A 23,656-nucleotide genomic window follows, 5' to 3' on the forward strand; every position below is an offset into this window, starting at 1 on the left:
CAGATCTAATGGCAGAATAGAAATGTTTGTAGGTGCTTGTAGGGTGAAACATTTGGTTTCTTTGGAAACCAAAATATCACAAAATCTATGAGCAAGAGGGAACCACCTCCTGAGTAGGAATGTACCATTTAAAGTACACCCTAACCCTAACCCTGGTAGTCCAGTGGTAGAGAATCCACCTTCCAATGCAGGGGACGTGGGTTCAATCCCTCATCGGGGAACTAACGTCTCACATGCCACGGGGCAACTAAGGCTACGCGCCACAACTACTGAGCTCGCGCACCTCAACTAGAGCCCGCGTGCCTCAAACTACAGAGCCCACGCGCCCTGGAACCCGCATGCCACAACTACAGAGAGAGAACCTGCATGCCACAACTAGAGAAAAGCCTGCATGACGCAATGAAGAGCCTGCTCGCTGCAATGAAAACATCCTGCGTGCTGCAACAAAGATCCCACATGCCGCAACTAAGACCCGACGCAGCCAAAAAAATAAAAAAATAAAGTACACCATTCTGAGTAGGCCCAAACACTGTGATTATTCTCTGTTTCCTACCACACTTAGAGAGATGTAGAGGCTGGGGGCGGGGGGAGGGAGGGAGGCGGGAGGCAGGTGTTAGGGGTCAGCTTTAGAATTTGTGTGGTCCTTCCAGTTGTATAAAAAGACTTTCTGATGAACAGATTTTAGTATTTTTGTTGGCCTGGCAATGTGAGAAAAGGGTAATTCCAATAGGGGCTTCACTCTGCCCAGAGACGAGTACAAAGGCTCAAAGGGTAACCCATGGTACATATAGGAGCCGAGTGTTTGGCCAGTGAGAGCCCCACTGCCCCACTGCGTCACACAGTCAAACATTCCCAAAGCAGCAACTCAGTGGCTCACAGGGTCACAAGTATTACTAGTACAGCTATTAGGTTGGCTTGCCACACTTCCACAGGTTAGTCTGGTAAGGAGACAATGAGCTCAAATGGATTCAGAAAATTTATTACTCAAACACACAGCAAAAGCAAAATCAGCACGGTGTCAGTGTACCAAGCCCTTAATCCCACATGCTGACATCAAACAGGAAGGGCCAGATGACAGATGTTCAAGCGATGTGTCATGCTGCTGTCAAGGAGCCACCTCTAAACTAAATCCAAGCAGTTTTACAGACTTACAGAGACACCTCAAGGGTACAAGGTACAAGGTGGAGACCCCTGCACTCAGCTGAACAAGGAGATGGAAGAGAAATGGACTTATGACAGTTTCCCACAAGGTACGATAGGAGAAACCACCTAGTGACAGCTCCTCACCAAGCTGCTTATCTCCCCTTGCTCCGGGAGGAACCACAGGGCATTTCGCCAAGACTTGAGTCAGACTGTGGTGAAGCATTGCCCACGTGCCCTGAATGAAGACGTGCAAGGTGGGCAGGGTGCTGCACAGAGAAGCTTTTCCACAATATGTTGATTTTATGTGCTTTTACTACAGTGATATTCAATGCCAAGAATTCTGAAGCACTCACTAAGAAGTGATACTGAGCATTTCAGCTGGGCCCTGAATTAACTGAAAGAAAGTCATGGAGGAGGACAGTAAGTGTGAAGTTTTTAACAGAATATCTTCTGTCATCTACCCATACAGGCTAATGGAATTAACCACTCCAAATACCAACACCCTTGAAGCAGGGGGCCTATTTGTGGGAGATATGTGTAGTGCACAAAGAAGGAAGCTGTGTACCAGCTATATGACTTCCTTAACCACTCACTCTTGGTCCTACAGAAGGATACTCTCAGGGTCTTGTAATACTCTGTGGTGTGGAATTAATGCTGCTACTTCTGGTCAAAAAGAATAAGGTCAGATCAAAGGCTGTGGTTCTAAAACAACCAGCGCACTATAATCAGCAATATCTACCCCAGACAGTGTGAGAACCTTAGGCTATAAACAAACCCATCTCAGAGCTCTCTGAGACAGTCTGCCTTAGTCCTGGCTAGCTGTGGAACCTACAACAAAATGAGTTTGGGTTTTTTTTTTTTTTTGAGCCAATGAATTAGACAAGCTTTATGTTGATTAAAGACCAGACAAGATGCTAAGCGGTGAACCAAAATCAAAACAAACACTGATGCACAGTTTTGCTAAGAGAACTCTCTCTAGTAAGTTTAGAAAATGAGCACTACGGTTATATACCCTTAAAATAAACAGTGAACTTAATCATTATAGGTAGCTTAAAAATATTGATTGTGATCAGTGATCACACACTGCATGAAACAACTAACAAATTATTTAATATTCTCATTTTTTTAAGAACTGTAGAGAACAAAGGTATTTAATTATGTTTGTGTCCCAACCACTTACTGACAAATTTTCATCTTACAGTGAAATAACATATACTATAAAAATGATAATAACATCAAACAACTTTCACCTTTCACCAGACAATCTAACACTACATTTACCTTTTTTTTAACATTTTTATTGGAGCATAATTGCTTTACAATGGTGTGTTAGTTTCTGCTTTATAACAAAGTGAATCAATTATACATATACACATATCCCCATATCTCCTCCCTCTTGCGTCTCCCTCCCTCCCACCCTCCCTATCCCACCCCTCTAGGTGGTCACAAAGCACCGAGCTGATCTCCCTGTGCTATGTGGCTGCTTCCCACTAGCTATCTATCTTACATTTGGTAGTGTATATATGTCCATATATATACTACCACTCTCTCACTTCAACAAAATGAGTTTGAATTACGTTTCTTCAAATACAGATATGGACAGACAGACAGCGAATGGCCACATAGCAACTAAGATTTACCTACGCCAAAGTGGAGGCTAGATTTGCATTAATTTTTGGTCATCTTATAGTAAACATTTTGTAATAAAAAGAATAAAATACTCCTTATAAATTTCTCTTTAATATGACTAAACGTAGGAAGGAAATGCTTAAGATTTCTTTGCCAACATTATACACAGACAGCGACTGACTTGATTAAGGCTGTTTGAAGACATTTCATATACAGTTTTAGACAAATGGGTCCCACACAAATGTGATGAAGGAAAAAAGAGAAGCAAAACCACATGCCATTGTAGTAATGTAACAGGACAAAACATAACACTATCAGCTGAAGTCCAGTGACTCTAGCACAAGAAAGGGAAACCATGAATAGGCCCAGAGAAATAGGTAAGAGTTAACCGCACTGTGTCACTGGGCAGGCCTGCTGTGAGGACTGCAAGTAACAGGAAAAATAACTCACAAAACAACTTATGGTCTATTATCCAGCCAGGAAAGAAACAGACAATGGGGGAAAAGTCTACACAAACCTTGAGAGAGTTCTATGGATGTGATAATCAAAGTACATTCTCTCACACATCATGCTTGAGAAAGGAATGTAATGAGAAAGAGGCCTCACTCTCCTGTCATCCCTGCTTGCATCGGCAAGGAGGAATAGAAGGTCAGTGGCACAGAAAAGCACCAAAAGACAAAAGTTGTTTGGAGGGGGTGATGTAGACCACTGTTAGCCCCTTAAGTTAGGGGGTCTTAAATCTAGGTCAACACTGATTTCTCCAAAGCAGTGGCTAAGGGAACCCCATGTGGTCACATTCGTAATTATACTGAGGCTGCTTCTTACCCAGAGGTCTCTGTCCTGAATACAGAGTTTCCTCCCCTTTAACAATACAAGACACAAAGGAGAAGCAGCAGATATATACACGGGGTAGTGGGCAGGGCGGGAAAGTTCTATGACATTTTAGTTTAAGGTAGACAGTCATTTACATGACCCTGGATCGTCAAGGAAAAATTCTGCCTAAAAAATTCTGATATAGCTGTGGGAATTGTCAGTGTGCAGAATGTAGCTGGTTATGAGAATTAATGGCATTATCCAAGGGCAAGGGCCAAAGTCAAGGAAGGAGTTTTAAGGAGTGAATAAGTGAGAGGTCGAGTAAGATGAAGTAGGTAAATGAAGCCTTCTACTGGAAGTGGAGCTCATCATAGGATATCAACTACTCTTTGAGGGATACAAAGGAAAAAAACATCCATTAAAACCCATCTTTTCTTCACCAGAAGACTAGATCTATCACTCAAATACTTATATTCATCATCATGTTTTAACAGAAGGGTGCACTGGATAATCTCATTAATTCAACAATATCTGAATAATCTCATTAATTCAAGTATTTTTGAGCACCTACCGCATGCCTGCCACTGTGTTAAGCACAAAGAGATTGCCCTTTCTAACAAATTTACATAGTATCCTCTCATTCATTCATTTATCAATTCATTCAACAATCATTAAGCACCTAATGCTTGCTAGACCATAATGTTTGATGCTTGAAATGCATGCATAGTAAGTGTTCAATATATATTTTCTCTTCCTGAACACAAGAGTTTTACTGTATAAAGCTGAAAATGGAAAGAGGCAGCCCAAAAGCATGCTTCATGCACTGGGGCCTCCTGAAAAAAGCTACAAGCTTTAGTGTCAGAGAGCTGGACTGGAATTCCAGCTCTACCACATACCCCAAAGTGACCTTGAGCTCTTAACCTCTCTGAACTGCAGTGTCCTCAGTATACAGTGGGGGTAAATGTCATATCCCCTGCAAGGCAACAAAAATAATAAAAGTAAAATGTCTGGTACAACACAGAGGGGTTGTCATTGCTGTTATTATCACTATTAAGGAAGATAATCTGTGCGGTCAGGAGTTGCTTGAGAGATGAGAAGAAAATATAATGTGGGCAACCTTCTGAATAATGAACTCACTATACTCCCATGAAGGACAGGGTTGCTAAGAGTGTGCTTCGGTCCCAGAGGAAAAAACAAAATCCCATTCTAAGCAGGATTTACCCCAGTGCCCTTCCTTGTCTTCTGAAGGCCCTGATTATCTTCTTCCCCTTGTCAGCCCTGATGAAGTACACTAGAGGCCACCCAATCTAGTGGCAAGGAGTCGCGGGGTGTTCAGAATCCTGATTCCCAACACTAACCAGGCAGAGACCAAGTAGTCAAAGACAACAGTGATGCTCTGACCCCTGGCTAATGAGGCTGAGATTCTGGCAGAGAACTAGCACCAGTTCATTAGTTAAGAACTGAAATGCAAATGAGGAATCAGACAGAAAAAGCAGAAGCCAGCTGCGGAGCACCCCGGCCACGTAGGCTCAGCGGCCATGGCTCACGGGCCCAGCCGCTCCACGGCATGTGGGATCTTCCTGGACCGGGGCACGAACCCGTGTCCCCTGCATCGGCAGGCGGACTCTCAACCACTACGCCACCAGGGAAGCCCTATACAACCTTTTAAGAAAGTAAAGAGGTCAGACTTTAGGGGTGGGTGGGGCTTTCTAGAAGCACTGTGAAGGGTGGTACCTGTAGGCTCGAGGCTTTCAGTATCTGTGGATGGGCAGATCTGCATTAAGCACTGGTAAGAAATGACTGAGGAGACCAGTAAAAAGGATATGATTATAGTGTTAGGAAAGAAGTAATGAACCCTGAACAAGGACAACAGAGTGGGGATGGACTATTGAAAACTTTGCAAAGGTCAATTTTGTAAGCTAGGTGAACATTCAGAGTTGAGAAAATGAAATATAAAAAGATGCTAATAATAAATATTAATATCTACCATTTGCATTTTAAGTTAAAGGAACTTTAAAATACAAGGAACACTAAATTTTGTATAGTTCATATTAATGCAAAATAAAACACTTGTATTTTCAGACTAACTGCTTATGAGTCTAAAGAAAGAATTTTATTTTTACTCCTCTATATAATAATATTTTCTTGACAAATCCTAGGGAAAATATGAGTGAGATACTGAAGTATGATAAAATTACACAGGAAAGTAAATATACTCTTGCCAAAATCATTATTCTGGTCCCATGAGTAATACTAAAACAGAGGAAAAAACTAGGACTATATTCCATTAACTTTTTTTCTGCAGTGACAGCAAATTTTAAACTAGGCATGTGTTTCTAACTTTGCCAGCTTTCTCCCTGAAGCAAATGTGTCAGAGAGGATTACTGTGGCAAGTTAGTCATATGGATTTTTTTTTTTTTTTTTTACAAAATGGTAACACATAACATTAGAAACCAAACCACAAAGAACAGGCTCTCTAGAGCCAGACTGGAGCACATACACAGAACATACAGTGCTTTGAGTAACAAGGTTTTGTCACTCAAAAAGGAGGAGTTTGCTTACCTAGGATTCCAGGAAATAACACATATCTTCTAAGACACAAAGAAGGGAAAAAACAGAATGCAAGGAACTTATTCCAAGGCAGGAATATAAAAGAGAATACATTTTCCTAAAGAAATCCTAGATTTTAAATTCTGAGGCACTGAAAAAAACGTACCTAAGAAGCTCAAATTGTTATTTAAATTCTGGCCCATTTAACTGCCAAGACTTTCAAGAAGATAATGAATGCTATCAAAACTTCATCATAAGTATGTGAATGAGCTTGAAAAGAAGTATACCAGCTGTTTCCATGCAATAATAGAGAAAGCAAAGCAACCACTGAGCATCTTTAAGAGCTCTAATTATCTCTGCCTTGTGGAACTTTATTCGACTCTCACTTCATTATGCTCAATAACATTCTTGAGAAATATTTATGTTTCTGCTTTACAAAGGGTAAAGCATACCCCTTTCACAGCAAAGGTGTTCAATAAATGCTAAATAAAAGTTTGACAAACGTTGTATAAAGCCATTTCTTTAAGAGTCTCTAAAAGTCAACTTGCACTGACAATATTATTTCAAGGTTTTCAGGATAACCCAATCACTTTGCCATTGTACGAAAGGTATTGCAATACCAAGAGGTTGTCTTCTAAACCCCGTGAAAAGGGAGAAAAATCAAAACAAAACCAGAGTCAGATATGGCAGGAACGCTGGAATTATCAGACCAGGAATTTTAAAATACTAAGAATAACATGCTATAGGCTTTAATGGAAAAAGTAAAAAACATGCAAGAAAAGATGGACAATGTAAGCAGAGAGATGGATATTCTAAGAAAGTATCAAAAAGAAATGCTACCAATCAAAAACGCTGTAACTGAAATAAAGAATGCCTTTGATGGGCTCATTAGTAGAATGGACACAGGTGAGTAAAGAATCTCTAAGCTTGAAAATATGACAATAAAAACTTACCAAAACTGAAAAGAATATCCAAGAACTCTGAGACAACTACTAAAGATGTAACATATGTGTAATGAGAATACCAGAAAGAGGAAACAGAGAAAAGAACAGAAGCAATATCTGAAGCAATAGTGAGTGAGAATTTCCCCAATAAGTGTCCGATACCAAACCACAGATCCAGGAAGCTCAGAGAACACCAAGCAGGATAAATGCTTAAAAACAAAACAAAACAAAGAAACAGGGCTTCCCTGGTGGCACAGTGGTTAAGAATCCGCCTGCCAATGCAAGGTACATGGGTTCAAGCCCTGGTCCAGGAAGATCCCACATGCTGCGGAGCAACTAAGCCCGTGCGCCACAGCTACTGAGCCTGTGCTCCAGAGCCTGCGAGCCACAACTGCTGAGGCCACGTGCCTACAGCTCATGCTCCGCAACAAGAGGAGCCACTGCAATGAGAAGCCCGCACACAACAACGAAGAGTAGCCCCCACTTGCTGCAGCTAGAGAAAGCCCATGTGCAGCAACGAAGACCCAACACAGCCAAGAAATAAATTAATTAAACCAAAAACAAAAAGTTTAAAAAATACAAAAACAAAGAAACAAACAAAAAGCTATGTCTAGGCATGTTATATTCAAATTGCAGAAAATCAAAGACAAAAAAATCTGGAAAGAAGCCAAAGGGGGACAAAAAAAAACTTACCTATAGAGGAACAAGGTAAGTTGATCCTTGAATAACCTGGTTTTGAACTGCCTGGGCTCACTTATATGCAGATATTTTTCAATAGTAAATACTGAAGTACTACACGGCCCATGGTTGGTTGATTTTGCAGATGCAGAGGATACAGATGCAGAGGGATGGCTGTAAGTTATACTCACTTGGATTAACCCCCACATTGTGCAAGGCTTAACTGTACATCTGACTTTCCCTCAGAAACGAAGCAAGCAAGAAGGGAGTGAAGAGAAGTATTTACAGTGTTGAGATTAAAAAAATCCACCAATTCAGAATTCTGTACCCTGAGAAATTATCTTTCAAAAGGGAAGGAGAAATAAAGACTTTCTCAGACAAACAAAAACTGAGGAAACTTTTAGACAGATCTGTCTGACAAGATATGTTAGAAGAAGTTCTTCAGAGAGAAGGAAAATAATATAGGTCAGAAATAAGGATTTACATAAAGAAAGGAAGACCATCAAAAAATGAATAACTAAAGGTAATATAAAAACATTTATTTTTCTTATTCTTAAATGATCTAAAAGATAACAATTTGTTGAAAATAATAGCAACAATGTATTCAATTATGAATGCTTATATATGTAATATGCTTTTGTATAAGTGAAATGAATGATAACAATGATACAAGGAATAGGAGGGAGGAATTTGGAATATTTTGTTATTATACGGTACTTGTATTACCCATGAAGTGATACAGTATTATTTGAAAGAGGAATTGGATTAGTTGGAAATGTATATTTAGCCAATGCTAGGGAAACCATTAAAAGTTTTTTCAAAAAGGCATAATTGATACGCTAACAAATGACAGAAAATGGAATCATATAAAGTGCTCAGTTAAAACCACAGAAAGCCAGAAAAAGTATGAAAGACAAAAACAGGAACAAAGAACAAGGGCAGCAAATAGAAAACAGTGACAAATATGGTAGTTATTAATCCAACTATATCAATAATCCCTTTAAAATGTCAATAATCTAAATATACCAATGAAAAGACAGATTGCCAGAGAGGATGAAAAAAACAAAACCCAAATATATGTTGTCTACAACAGGAGTCCCCAACTCCCAGGCCGCAGACCAGAACGGGTCTGTGGCCTGTTAGGAACCAGGTCACACAGCAGGAGGTGAGTGGTGGGCAAGTGAGCGAAGCTGCATCTTCCGCTCCCCGTCACTCGCATTACCACCTGAACCGTCATCCTGCTCCCACCCCTGTCCGTGGAAAAATTGCCTTCCACGAAACCGGTCCCTGATACCAAAAAGGTTGGGGACTGCTGGTCTACAAGAAACTCATTTTATTATTTTTTTTTAACTTTTTACTTTATACTAGAGTATAGCTGATTAACAATGTTGTGACAGTTTGAGGTGCACAGCAAAGTGACTCAGCCATACATATGCATGTATCCATTCTCCCCCAAACTCCCCTCCCATCCAGGCTGCAACACTAAGCAGAGTTCCCTGTGCTATACAGAAGGTCCTTGTTGGTTATCTATTTTAAAAACAGCAGTGTGTACCTGTGAATCCCAAACTCCCTAACTAACCCTTCCCCCAACTCTTCCCCACGGGGAACCATACGTTGTTTCTCTAAGTCTGTGAGTCTGTTTCTGTTTTGTAAATAAGTTCATGTGTATTATTTCTTTTTAGATTCCACATATATGCGATATCACAGGATGTTTCTTTCTCTGACTTACTTCACTCAGTATGACAACCTCTAGGTCCATCCACGTTGCTGCAAATGGCATTATTCAGAAACCCATTTTAAATATAAAGACATATATACATGAAAAGTAAAGGCATAGAGAAAGATACACCATGCTAGTAATTAATCAAAAGAAAGCAGAAGCAGCTGTATCAATTTCAGACAGAACTACTTCAGGGCAAGGAAAGTTTTCAGCAATAAGAGGATAATACCATAACATAATGATAAAGGGGTCGATCCTCCAAGAAGACATAACAATCCTCAATGTGCATGCACATAACAACAAAGTGTTAAAATATATTTGGCAAAACCTGACAGAACTGGGCTTCCCTGGTGGCGCAGTGGTTGAGAGTCTGCCTGACGATGCAGGGGACACGGGTTCGTGCCCTGGTCCGGGAGGATCCCGCGTGCCGCGGAGCGGCTGGGCCCGTAAGCCATGGCCACTGGGCCTGCGCGTCCGGAGCCTGTGCTCCATGACGGGAGAGGCCACAGCGGTGAGAGGCCCACGTACCGCAAAAAAAAAAAAAAAAAAAAAAAAACCTGACAGAACTGCAAGGAAAAGTAGATGAATCCCCTATTATAGGTGCAGACTTTAACACTCCTCTAACAGAAATGGACAAATCCAGCAGGCAGAAATTCAGTAAGTACACAGTCAATCCCTACAGCACCATCAATCAATTGGATATAATAGATATCTAAAGACTACTTCATCCACCAACAGCAGAGTTCACAATTTTCTCTAGCTTGATGGAATATGCACCAAAACAAACCACATTCTGGAATATAAAACACAACCTTAACAAATTTAAAAGAATAGAAATCATAGTGTCTGCTCTCAGACCACAGTGGAATTACACTAGAGATCAGTTAACAGTAAAATAACTGCAAAATCCCAAAATATATGCTGATTAAACAACTCACTTCTAAACAACACATGGGTCAATGAAGAACTCTCAAAATAAATTTTAAAATATTTTGAACTAAATGAAAAAGAAAATGCAACTTACCAGACACTATGGAATGCAGTGAAAGCAGTGCTTAGAGAGAAATTTATAGCACTGAATGCATATATTAAAAAAGAAGAAAGATCTAAAATTAACAATCTAAGGTTCCACCTTAGGAAGCCAGAAAAGAGCAAATTAAATTCAAGGTAAGCAAAAGAAAAGAAATAATAAAAATTAGAGCAGATAGGGCTTCCCTGGTGGCGCAGTGGTTGAGAGTCCGCCTGCCGATGCAGGGGACACGGGTTCGTGCCCCGGTCCAGGAAGATCCCACATGCCGCGGAGCGGCTGCACCCGTGAGCCATGGCCGCTGAGCCTGCGTGTGTCCGGAGCCTGTGCTCCGCAACGGAAGAGGCCACAACAGTGAGAGGCCCGCATACCACAAAAAAAAAAAAAAAAAAGAAAAAAAGAAAATTAGAGCAGATATCAGTGAAATTGAAAACAAGAAATCAACAGAGAAAGTAAAACCTAAACCTGATTCTTTAAAAGATCTTTAAAATTGGTAAACTTCTAGCCAAGCTAAGAAAAAAAAAGACGAATTACAATATTAGAAATGAAATAAAAGACATCACAACAGATTGCATGGAGACATTAAAATGTTAATAAAAGATTATTATGAACAAATCCATGCCCACAAATTTTATAACCTAGATTAAACAAACCAATTCCCTGAAAGAGTCAATCTGCCAAAACTTACACAAGAATAGACAGCATGAATAGGCCTATATATATTAAAGAAATTAAATCAAAAATTAATAACCTTCCAAAACAGAAAGCAACAGGCCCAGATGGGCTCACTTGAGAATTCTATCAAACCCCTAAGGAGAAATGATACCAATTTTCTACAATCTCTTCCAGAAGAGAGAAACCAAACTAAGGGAATACTTCCTAACTCATGAGGCCAGAATTAACCTAATACCAAAACCAAAGACATTACAGGGAAAGAAAAGTACAGACTAGTACCTCTCATGAACATACATGCAAAAATCCTCAAGAAAAGATTAGCAAATCAAATGCAACAATGTATAAAAAAGATTACACACCATAACCAAGTGATGAAGGAGAAGAACCTGCAACCAAGATTACTCTACCCAGCAAGGATCTCATTCAGATTAGATGGAGAAATTAAAACCTTTACAGACAAGCAAAAGCTGAGAGTTCAGCACCACCAAACCAGCTTTACAACAACTGCTAAAGGAACTTCTCTAGGCAGGATACACAAGAGAAGGAAAAGACCTACAATAACGAACCCAAAACAACTAAGAAAATGGGAATAGGAACATACATATTGATAATTACCTTAAATGTAAACGGACTAAATGCTCCCACCAAGAGACACAGATTGGCTGAATGGATACAAAAACAAGACCCATATATATGCTGTCTACAAGAGACCCACTTCAGGCCTAGAGACACATACAGACTGAAAGTAAGGGGATGGAAAAAGATATTCCATGCAAATGGAAATCAAAAGAAAGCTGGAGCAGCAATTCTCATATCAGAAAAAACAGACTTTAAAATAAAGACTATTACAAGAGACAAAGAAGGACACTACATAATGATCAAGGGATCGATCCAAGAAGAAGATATAACAATTGTAAATATTTATGAACTCAACATAGGAGCACCTCAATACATAAGGCAAATACTAACAGCCATAAAAGGGGAAATCGATAGTAACACATTCATAGTAGGAGACTTTAACATCCTACTTTCACCAATGGACAGATCATCCAAAATGAAAATAAATAAGGAAATAGAAGCTTTAAATGATACATTAAACAAGATGGACTTAACTGATATTTATAGGACATTCCATCCAAAAACAACAGAATGCACATTTTTCTCAAGTGGTCATGGAACATTCTGCAGGATAGATCATATCTTGGGTCACAAGTAAAGCCTTGGTAAATTTAAGAAAACTGAAATTGTATCAAGTATCTTTTCCGACCACAATGCTATGAGACTAGATACTAATTACAGGAAAAGAACTGTAAAAAATACAAAATACATGGAGGCTAAACAAAACACTACTTAATAACGAAGTGATCACTGAAGAAATCAAAAAGGAAATCAAAACATACCTAGAAACAAATGACAAAGGAGACATGACGACCCAAAACCTATGGGATGCAGCAAAAGCAGTTCTAAGGGGGAAGTTTATAGCAATACAATCCTACCTTAAGAAACAGGAAACATCTCAAATAAACAACCTAACCTTGCACCTAAAGCAATTAGAGAAAGAAGAACAAAAAAACCCCAAAGTTAGCAGAAGGAAAGAAATCATAAAGATCAGATCAGAAATAAATGAAAAATAAATGAAGGAAATGATAGCAAAGATCAATAAAACTAAAAGCTGGTTCTTTGAGAAGATAAACAAAATTGATATACCATTAGCCAGACTCATCAAGAAAAAAAGGGAGAAGATTCAAGTCAATAGAATTAGAAATGAAAAAGGAGAAGTAACAACTGACACTGCAGAAATACAAAGGATCATGAGAGATTACTACAAGCAACTCTATGCCAATAAAATGGACAACCTGGAAGAAAGGACAAATTCTTAGAAATGCACAACCAGCCAAGACTGAATCGGGAAGAAATAGAAAATATGAATAGACCAGTCAGAAGCACTGAAATTGCAACTGTGATTAAAAAACTTCCAACAAACTGAAGCCTAGGACCAGATGGCTTCACAGGCAAATTCTATCAAACATTTAGAGAAGAGCTAACACCTGTCCTTCTCAAACTCTTCCAAAATCTAGCAGAGGAACACTCCCAAACTCATTCTACGAGGCCACCATCACGATGATACCAAAACCAGACAAGGATGTCACAAAGAAAGAAAACTACAGGCCAATATCACTGATGAACAAGATGCAAAAATCCTCAACAAAATACTAGCAAACAGAATCCAACAGCACATTAAAAGGATCATACACCATGATCAAGTGGCGTTTATTCCAGGAATGCAAGGATTCTTCAATATATGCAAATCAATCAACGTGATACACCATATTAACAAATTGAAGGAGAAAAACCATATGACCATCTCAATAGATGCAGAGAAAGCTTCTGACAAAATTCAACACCGATTTATGATAAAAAACTCTGCAGAAAGTAGGCATAGAGGGAACTTTCCTCAACATAATAAAGGCCATATATGACAAACCCACAGCCAACATTGTCCTCAATGATGAAAAACTGAAAGCATTTCCACTAAGATCAGGAACAAGACAAGGTTGCCCACTCTCACCACTGTTATTCAACATAGTTTTGGAAGTTTTAGCCACAGCAATCAGAGAAGAAAAGGAAAGAAAAGGAATCCAAATCGGAAAAGAAAAAGTACAGCTGTCACTGTTTGCAGATGACATGATACTATACATAGAGAATCCTAAAAATTCTACCAGAAAACTACTAGATCTAATCAATGAATTTGGTAAAGTAGCAGGATACAAAATTAATGCACAGAAATCTCTGGCATTCCTATACACTAATGATGAAAAATCTGAAAGTGAAATCAAGAAAACACTCCCATTTACCACTGCAACAAAAAGAATAAAATACCCAGGAATAAACCTAAGGAAACAAAAGACCTGTATGCAGAAAATTATAAGACACTGGTGAAGGAAATTAAAGATGATACAACTAGATGGAGAGATATACCATGTTCTTGGATTGGAAGAATCAACATTGTGAAAATGACTCTACTACCCAAAGCAATCTACAGATTCAATGCAATCCCTATCAAGCTACCACTGACATTTTTCACAGAACTAGAACAAAAAATTGCACAATTTGTATGGAAACACAAAAGACCCCAAATAGCCAAAGCAATCTTGAGAACAAAAAAAAGGAGCTGGAGGAATCAGGCTCCCGGACTTCAGACTATACTACAAAGCTACAGTAATCAAGACAGTATGGTACTGGCACAAAAACAGAAAGATCAATGGAACAGGATAGAAAGCCCAGAGATAAACCCACGCACATATGGTCACCTTATCTTTGATAAAGGAGGCAGGAATGTACAGTGGAGAAAGGACAGCCTCTTCAATAAGTGGTGCTGGGAAAACTGGACAGGTATATGTAAAAGTATGAGATTAGATCACTCCGTAACACCATACACAAAAATAAGCTCAAAATGGATTAAAGACCTAAATGTAAGGCCAGAAACTATCAAACTCTTAGAGGAAAACATAGGCAGAACACTCTATGAAATAAAGCACAGCAAGATCCTTTTTGACACACCTCCTAGAGAAATGAAATAAAAACAAAAATAAAGAAATGGGACCTAATGAAACTTAAAATCTTTTGCACAGCAAAGGAAACCATGAACAAGACCAAAAGACAACCCTCAGAATGGGAAAAAAATATTTGCAAATGAAGAAACTGACAAAGGATTAATCTCCAAAATTTATAAGCAGCTCATGCAGCTCAATATCAAGAAAACAAACAACCCAATCCAAAAATGGGCAGAAGACCTAAACAGACATTTCTCCAAAGAAGATATACAGACTGCCAACAAACACATGAAAGAATGCACAACATCATTAATCATTAGAGAAATGCAAATCAAATTGCAATGAGATATCATCTCACACAGGTCAGAATGGCCATCATCAAAAAATCTAGAAACAATTAATGCTGGAGAGGGTGTGGAGAAAAGGGAACACTCTTGCACTGCTGGTTGGAATGTGAATTGGTACAGCCACTATGGAGAACAGTATGGAGGTTCCTTAAAAAACTAAAAACAGAACTACCATATGACCCAGCAATCCCACTAGTGGCCATATACCCTGAGAAAAACATAACTCAAAAAGAGTCATGTACCAAAATGTTCATTGCAGCTCTATTTACAATAGCCCAGAGATGGAAACAACCTAAGTGCCCATCATCAGATGAATGGATAAAGAAGATGTGGCACATGTATACCATGGAATATTACTCAGCCATAAAAAGAAACGAAATTGAGCTATTTGTAGTCAGGTGGATGGATCTAGAGTCTGTCATACAGAGTGAAGCAAGTCAGAAAGAGAAAGACAAATACCATACGCTAACACATATATATGGAATTTAAGGAAAAAAATGTCATTTAGAACCTAGGGGTAAGAGAGGAATAAAGACACAGACCTAGTAGAGAATGGACTTGAGGATATGGGGAGGGGGAAGGGTAAGCTGTGACGGAGTGAGAGAGTGGCATGGACATATATACACTACCAAACGTAAAAAAGATAGCTAGTGGGAAGCAGCCTCATAGCACAGGGAGATCAGCTCGGTGCTTTGTGATCACCTAGAGGGGTGGGATAGGGAGAGTGGGAGGGAGGGAGACACCAGAGTGAAGAGATATGGGAACATATGTATATGTATAACTAATTCACTTTGTTATAAAGCAGAAACTAACACACCATTGTAAAGCAATTATACTCCTATAAAGATGTTAAAAAAATAAATAAATAAAAATAAAAAATGGGCAAAAGATCTGGACACCTGAAAAAGAAAATATACAGATGGCAAGTAAGCATATGAAACGATGTTTAATATCTTTTATCATTGGTGAATTTCAAATTAAAGCAATGAGATATTAGTACACACCTATTTGAATGACCAAAACCCAAAACACTGAAAAAACCAAATGCTAGTGAAAATGTGGAGCAACAGGAATTCTCATCCATTGTAGGTGGAGATGTAAAATGGTACAGCCACTTTGTAATACAAACTGGCAGTTTCTTACAAAGTTAAACATACTCTTATCATATGATCCAGCAATTGTGTCCACAAAAAAAGCCTACACATAGATGTTTACAGCAGCTTTATTCACAGTTGCCAAAACTGGGAAGCAACCAAGATGTCCTTCAGTAAATTAACGGATAAATTGTGATATATCCAGACAACTGAATATTATTCAGCACTGAAAAGAAATGAGCTATCAAGCCATGAAAAGACATGGAGGAAAGTAACGCATATTGCTACATGAAAGAAGCCAATGTAAAAAGTTCACATACTGTGGAATTCCAACAATTGACATTCTAGAAAAGGTAAATCTATGGAAACAGTAAGAAGACCAGGGTTGCCAGGGATCAACAGGCAGAGCACAGAGGATTTTTAGGGCAGCAAAACTATTCTGTATGATGTTACAATGGTAGATGCATGTCATTAAACATTTATCCAAACCCACACAATGTACAACACCAAGAGTGAACTCTAATGTAAACTATGGACTTTAGGTGATAATGATGTGTCAGTGTAGGTTCACTGCTTATAACAAAGGTACCACTATGTTGCAGGATGTTCATAGTGGAAGAGTTCGTGTGTGTTTGTGGGTATATGGGAACTCTGTATTTTCTGCTCAATTTTGCTGTGAACCCAAAATGCTCTAAAAAACAGTTCATTAATGTTTTTAAAGCAAAGGAATAACCCTTTCTCTTTCCTTGTAATGATTTGTTCCATTCCCAGAGCTTCCTGTCCACCCATGCCACTCTCCTGAATTCCACCTGGATATCAAACAGTCATCTCAGACTCAGCATGCCTAGTACTGAATCCTTGGTCTTCCTTCTCTCAAATTTTCTTCTCCAACAATCTTCCATATCTCACTAAATAGCTACTCCATCCTTCTAGTTGTTCAGATCAAAATCCTCGGCGTCATCCCTGACTCTCATGCTTCGTCACATTCCCCTTCCAATTCCACTTCCAATAAATGAGCAGGAAATCTGATCACTTATCACTCCAGCATTATACTGTCTTGGTCCGAGCCACCACAACCTCTCCTCAAATTGGTCTCTTCTGTTCTTGCTCCCCTTATAATCTATTCTCCACAAAGCACTCAGATTGATCCTTGCAAAAAACAAATCAGATCACATCATTTCACTCTTCAAACGTTTCATGGCTTTCCTTCTCACTCAATAACCTTACAATGTCCTCTCACAAGGAGCTGAATAGCCCTACATGCTCTTCCCACCCTCCAACACACCTTCTTACTTATCTGACCCTGTTTCTTATTATTGATCCCCACTCATTCATGCTACTCTAACCACAAGGACTGTTTTGTGATTCCTAGCAAAAAGGTCTCAAAAAGGTACCACCTCAGGACCTCTATACTTGTTGTTCTCTGTGCCCAGAAAGCTCTTCCTCCAAATAAATGGTTTTCTCATCTCTTACAAGTCTTTGCTGACAGCGAAGTCTTCCCTGATCACCACCCTCCAATAGACTCTATTCAACTACTGGTGAATACCTATAGATGCTCCACTATTCACTTTCCCTACTTTGTATTTCTCCAAAGAATGCAACACTTTATAACTTTACATACATACACATATATACATATACGTGTATGTATATATATATATATATATATATACACACACACACACACACAGAGAGAGAGAGAGAGAGAGACAGCACACACATGCACACTTATATTTTATTTATTTATTTTATTATCTTCCTCCCTCAAATAGGATGTGAGCTCCTTGAGGACAGAAATTTCCAATAAAATACAAATATTTTATTCACTGCTGTATCCTTAGTTCTTAGAACAATGCCTGGCAACTGAGAGGTACACAAACATTTGTTGAATAATAATCATATAAATACTTACGATATGTCATCTTATGGCAAGGGCTGGGGCAAGAGCGTTACAGCACAGCAAGTCTAGACTTAATTTCAAAAAATTCTTCTAAATGAGAAAAGTTGTGAAAAAACACAACTGTGTAACCATTAGAGGGAGCTGGAGTAGCTGAACTGACTATTTTATTTACCAGCATTACTAACCTTGAAAAATCCATAGAGTTCATGGACTATTTAAGTTCCACTGAACAGTAGTGTGCAAACAACCTCCCTTAAGGAGTGTTCCTTCAACTTCTCCCCTCTCTACTTTTAGATTTATGTTTCTTCACTCATTCCTTTCCCCTCTATTCTCTTGGTGCCCGATTCTATTCCCTCCTGCCCTCTGGCTCCAGTTCTCTATTTCATCAATTATATCCCCTTAGCATTACACCTTCAAACACTCCAGCAGGCTTTTTACTTCTTTTTACACATTCCTGTTTTCTTGATCCCTTAAAATTCTCAAACTCCAGTGTTTTTCTTCCCTTCTCACTTCATCAACAATTTACCAAAAACTAGGTTTATTTTCACTGCTTCTACTTCCTGACCATCATTGTTCAAAGAAGTGGTTCTTAACCAGGGTGTACATGAAAATCTCCTGGAATTTTTTCATGCCCAGGTTCCACACACTGAAATTCTGACTTGATGAGTTTGCACTGGGGGGAAGGGCACTAAACATAAGTATGCTGGTGAAAACAACTCCCTAACAGAGTCTAATGCACACCCCAGATTAAGAACCATTACCTCAAATACCTGCCATATGTTTTTTCTGGTCATAATAATGATAATATTCCACCAACTGAGGAGTATAATTAAATCAACCCTCTGTATCTGACACACATGAAAAACAAACAAAAAGGCTCCTGGTCACCAAATCCAACTGTGTTCTCTTAGTTTTACCCTTTCCAAACTTTACAAGATATTTGATACCACCAGTTTTTAAGTATGCTCCTCTCTTCGATAACTTTTTGGTCTTTTATTTTTTTGGTCTCCCTTCCTCCCTGCCAATTTGTCTTAATCCATCTAGATCAGTGCCTCTCAATGTGATCCAAGGGTCAGCAGCATCACTATCATTTGGAAACTTGTAAGAAATGAAAACTCCTCAGGCCCCATCCCAGACATCAGAAACTCCAGGGATGGGGCCCAGAAATCTACGCATTCTTGTGATTATTATGCATGCTGATGTTTGGGAACCACTGTGCTAAGCCACCTGTTTTAGAAATATGGGAGGAATCTACAATCACAGAACTGAAGCTCCAACAGAGTAGATGTCAATACATCCATATTTTGAAGTTAACTGCTAGTGAAATTATAGTACTTGTCATAAGAAATGGCAATTAGGAATAACGATAGCTACCATTATTAGGGCAATTAGTATGTGCTAGATATTATGGTAAGCTGTTAATACACTTGATCTCACTTATCAGGTGTTATAATTATCATTTTTACAGATGAGGAAACTGACACTTAGAGAAAGATTTTTAACATCTTGCCTCCAAATTTCACGCCCTTGACCACCATATTATTGTCTCCTGCACAGAGTGGGAAAGAAGGAGTCTTGGACAGAAGCCTAAGAAGACTCAGTGGAAGTGACTGAGGTTGACTGGTCAAAGAATGAGAGGAAAAACCAGAAATAAGGGAGGAAGTCCAGGTGAGGAAAGTTTTAAGTAGGAAGCCTTAATCACAGTAGTTGGGATTTTTTTTTTGTTTTTTCAGTGAATCTACAGACCACAGAGGATGTAGAACTTTTTTAGAAAATGTTTTATGGCGGCTACTCATTCTCTCTGATTCCCAAGTTTTACTGACAAAAACCAGACACTAACTTGCAGTGTTTTGAGGGGAACAGTGGTTAATATTATATATATTTTTAAAAAGTGACATGAAGAAAAAGAGTTTTCTTCATGTGGAGAGGGGATAAATTGAGGGGAGAAACCTTACAAGTTTACTAAGAGCCAGAATAGGTTTTCTGCTTTGCAGGCACAGAAGCCTAGAGTAACCAAGTAGTCAATCCTGACTCATTTTTAAAACTAAAGTATCAATTTTCTTCACTTATAAGCTGAGTAAACATTTGCTCACGGTATTCTCTGCGATGGGTAAATCCATCTAGCAGACGAAAGCTAGGTGTAGGGGTGATGAGCTTGAGTGGTGAGGGGCAAGAGGAAGATAATCCCTGTTATGAGCCGGAGGTGACTAGAAGGCCAGTGGTGCTGGTGCAGTGAAGAGAACTGGCTGGCAGAAAATAGGACAAGCCTATTGAGGGCACTCTGAAGTGAAGAGACTCATTAGCCAAATACTCAAATCACCTTTTAGGAGGAGTATAATGCAATTGACTAGTCTCTCTAATTGGTCTAATAGGTTACAGCTTCTTTAGTTACATTAGCTTTCATAAGATACCATCTGGCCCGCTTAATCCGCTTACAAATTTCCTAAATTCCAGCAGCAACCTATTTGTGTCTTTCTACAAATGATTAATCTTCCTTTCATGTTGACTTTTCACTTGTTTCAGTGTCAGAAGTTGACCTTTTAAAAGAATTGGCCTTTTTCTGATGTCTATTTTGTCAATATCCGCAAAGCTTTTTCACCTCTTCTAGAAGGATAATCCACAGACTAATACATGAGAACATATTTCCATACTTGTTTCTTATCCATATTCCAAATAATGTTGTTCAAATACTAAATATAATTTCAGCATTTTGAATTTCTTCCATTACCCCATGAACTTTATGTGATACAAATTACTATCTTTCCAACAGCACTTATTAACATCTAAGTGTATTCATTAGGCACTTAGTACCTACCCAGCAGCCCTAGGTACTGGGATAACACAGAAGACTGGCGTTCCAGTAGCAAGAGAGAAATAAGGCCAGTAGTATCAGTTTAGCAGAAAAGGGGGGTGACTAATTCATTCTGATGAATCTGGCAATTTTTCCAAGTGGTGAATTAGGCTGAGTCTGAAGGGATGAATAGGAGTTCATTAGCCACTGGAAAAGGGAAGTATCCCTAGCACCTCCCTCCCCAAATCTGGTAATGTTAGTGGCATTTAACTTAAAATAACAGTAAAAGAAAGAATAAAATGACAATAACACAAGAAGAAATCGTGCTCACTTCATGATTTGGGGGTTGGAGGGGGTACTGAGCCTTTAAACACACTTCAGATCTGAAAGTAAATGTTTATAAAACGGGATTCACAATCGAGGGAAAGGGGTGGAGGAGAAAGAAGTTCAGTTTGTTTTATTGTATTAAGTTAAACAAATGAGTAAAAATATCAACATCTATGCTTGGGAACACATACTACTTTCCATAAAGATCCTAAGCTTGAAAATGAAAGCCTCAGAATCTTATCTAAAATTACAATATTTGCCCTGGTGTTTTTTTTTTTTTTTTTTTTTTTTTGCGGTACGCGGGCCTCTCACTGTTGCGGCCTCTCCCGTTGCGGAGCACTGGCTCCGGACGCGCAGGCTCAGCGGCCATGGCTCACGGGCCCAACCGCTCCGCGGCATGTGGGATCTTCCCGGACCGGGGCACGAACCCGGTCCCTTGCATCGGCAGGCGGACTCTCAACCACTGCGCCACCAGGGAAGCCCCTGCCCTGGTGTTTTATATCCCCAATACCAAACAATCAACCACACCCTAACCAACTTCCACTTACTCTAACTTTCACATCTCCACATCCTTCAAAGTTTGGCTTAATTTATAGTATAACTATCTCAAAGCATTAATTTAGTTCTAAGTTTTGGCACTCCACCTCTTCATCCTTCCGTTCAATTATTTCCTCTTAAATTCCATTAATTTCGCCTTTCTCCTTAAGGGACACTTAGAAAATACATCAACAGCACAATTACAAAACCAAGGGCTGCAGCCAGTCTGCACACACACACTCATTTCCACTCACATCCTTCTCGAGGCTGTTTCTACCACTGATCAAAATCAGCGGACCAGGAAGGAGGAAAAAGCTGAGCCAGGAGGGTTGTTCCCTTCCTTCCACTCCCCCCAAGCCTGCCCCCCCCCGCTCCCCATTCCCCCAGGGCCGCACCGCGACCTCGTGCGCCCCCCCTCCACCGACCCGCCCCCGCTGTCACCAGCCACTGCCTAGAAAACAGTCATAGCCTTTGTTAAAACGTCCATGAGCACAATGTACCAGAAGACGGACACATTCCCGGGGGCGGGGTGAAGAAAGGCACACGAATGCCACTCCCTCCTTGGCACAAGCTTGGGGCGACAGCCCACCTCCTCCAAATCCTCTCCCCCCGCGACGCGGAATGTTCCTGGCAACTCTGCACTCCGAGACGGCAGCGCGGGGGAAGGGACAGGCCCGGGACGCCCGCCGCTCAGGGGCACCAAGCGAGGGTACTGAACTTGAAGCTGGGACACCCTCCAGCGCTCTTGGCGAGGCTCCCGGTTCTGCCAAGCCTGAGTCCGGACTTCCAGCCTCTGGAGCCCTTTCCTTCAATTTCTCCTCACACATACCCTCTCCCGCTCCCGCCACCACGCACTCAGCTCCCCACGCGGCCGGGGCCGGACACTGTCCGGCAGCGAGGCCAGCCCCGCTGCCGCACGTCTGGCAGGTTTCTCCTTATGGGGCCGACGTCTTCCCGGGCCGCCACCCGCACACGTTCCGAACCCTCCCCGGACGCCCGCCCGAACCACGTTCCCCGGCTGCGAGCCCCGCGCCGCCACCGCACTCACCGCGCGTCCCGCGCCACTACTCCGCGCTCCTGCCGGCCGCCAACCGCGCTTGCGCCTTCCCACCGCCGCCGAGCCCAGGAGGAGCCAGGAGCCGACGGGAAGGGCGGTGGGAAGCGGCGGGGGCGGGGCCCGGGCGGAGTTAGGAAGGGGAGGGGAGGGGCCAGGCAGGGTGGGAAACAGAGGGGCGGGGCCTCCGCCGCCTAGGTTCGGAAGACTTAGTGCTCAGGGCACCGCGTTAGAGCTTTCCACTCTTGAGATCTGTTATAAATAACACTGGCAAGAGAAGTCGTCGAGGCCCCTGGGTGCACCCCACGCACATTCACACTCCAGAAAGCCCAGCATGGCGCGGGGCCAAGCTAGCCAGCCCCCCTGCGTCAGCCCGCCTCTCCCTGGACCCACCCTAGATCCTCGCGAGCCTTTCACCCTTTTACATGCCTACCTCCCCACACACTATTCCGCCCACTGGCCTCTCTCCTCATTGCGCGGTGTCCTCAGCCCATGGTAAGCGGCATGGAAATTTCTCACCCACAAAGCGCCTGTGCAGGGCACCCTAGTTAACATGTCTCTGCTGTGTGAGCCCAGAACGTGGTTGGTGACTTTCCAACCGTTGCCCACTGTTACAGTTCAGCCCTTTCCCTGAGAACAAACTCTTCTGCTGTTCTGGCCTTTTGCTGACAACATCTGCTTTTTCTTAAAAAAAAAAAAAAAAAAGTCTTGAACAAACCTACCCAAATATCTTGGGGAGAAGAACACATGTTGTCAAATAAGACCCATTATTGACCCTGCTTTTTTAGGGAGCTACCTCAGAATTTGAGCCTTCTTAAAAGCCCCTCTGAGAAACAGAATATTCAGCCTGTGTTGTCCTGTGAATTTTGCTCT

At 40.7% G+C, this 23,656-nt stretch overlaps 1 protein-coding gene across 1 annotated transcript in view; it reads right to left on the reverse strand.

Moving 5' to 3' along the window:
• Positions 1–22,830, reverse strand: part of PRRG1 (proline rich and Gla domain 1) — a 126,956-nt gene extending 104,126 nt beyond the window's left edge. The window contains exon 1 of the mRNA XM_060001696.1: positions 22,778–22,830. The gene's annotated coding sequence lies outside the window, so the exon portion shown is untranslated. The remainder of the gene's footprint in view (positions 1–22,777) is intronic.
• Positions 22,831–23,656: the final 826 nt, after the last annotated feature.

Source organism: Delphinus delphis, chromosome X, assembly GCF_949987515.2.
Source record: "Delphinus delphis chromosome X, mDelDel1.2, whole genome shotgun sequence".
In the NCBI taxonomy this organism is placed as follows: domain Eukaryota; kingdom Metazoa; phylum Chordata; class Mammalia; order Artiodactyla; family Delphinidae; genus Delphinus; species Delphinus delphis.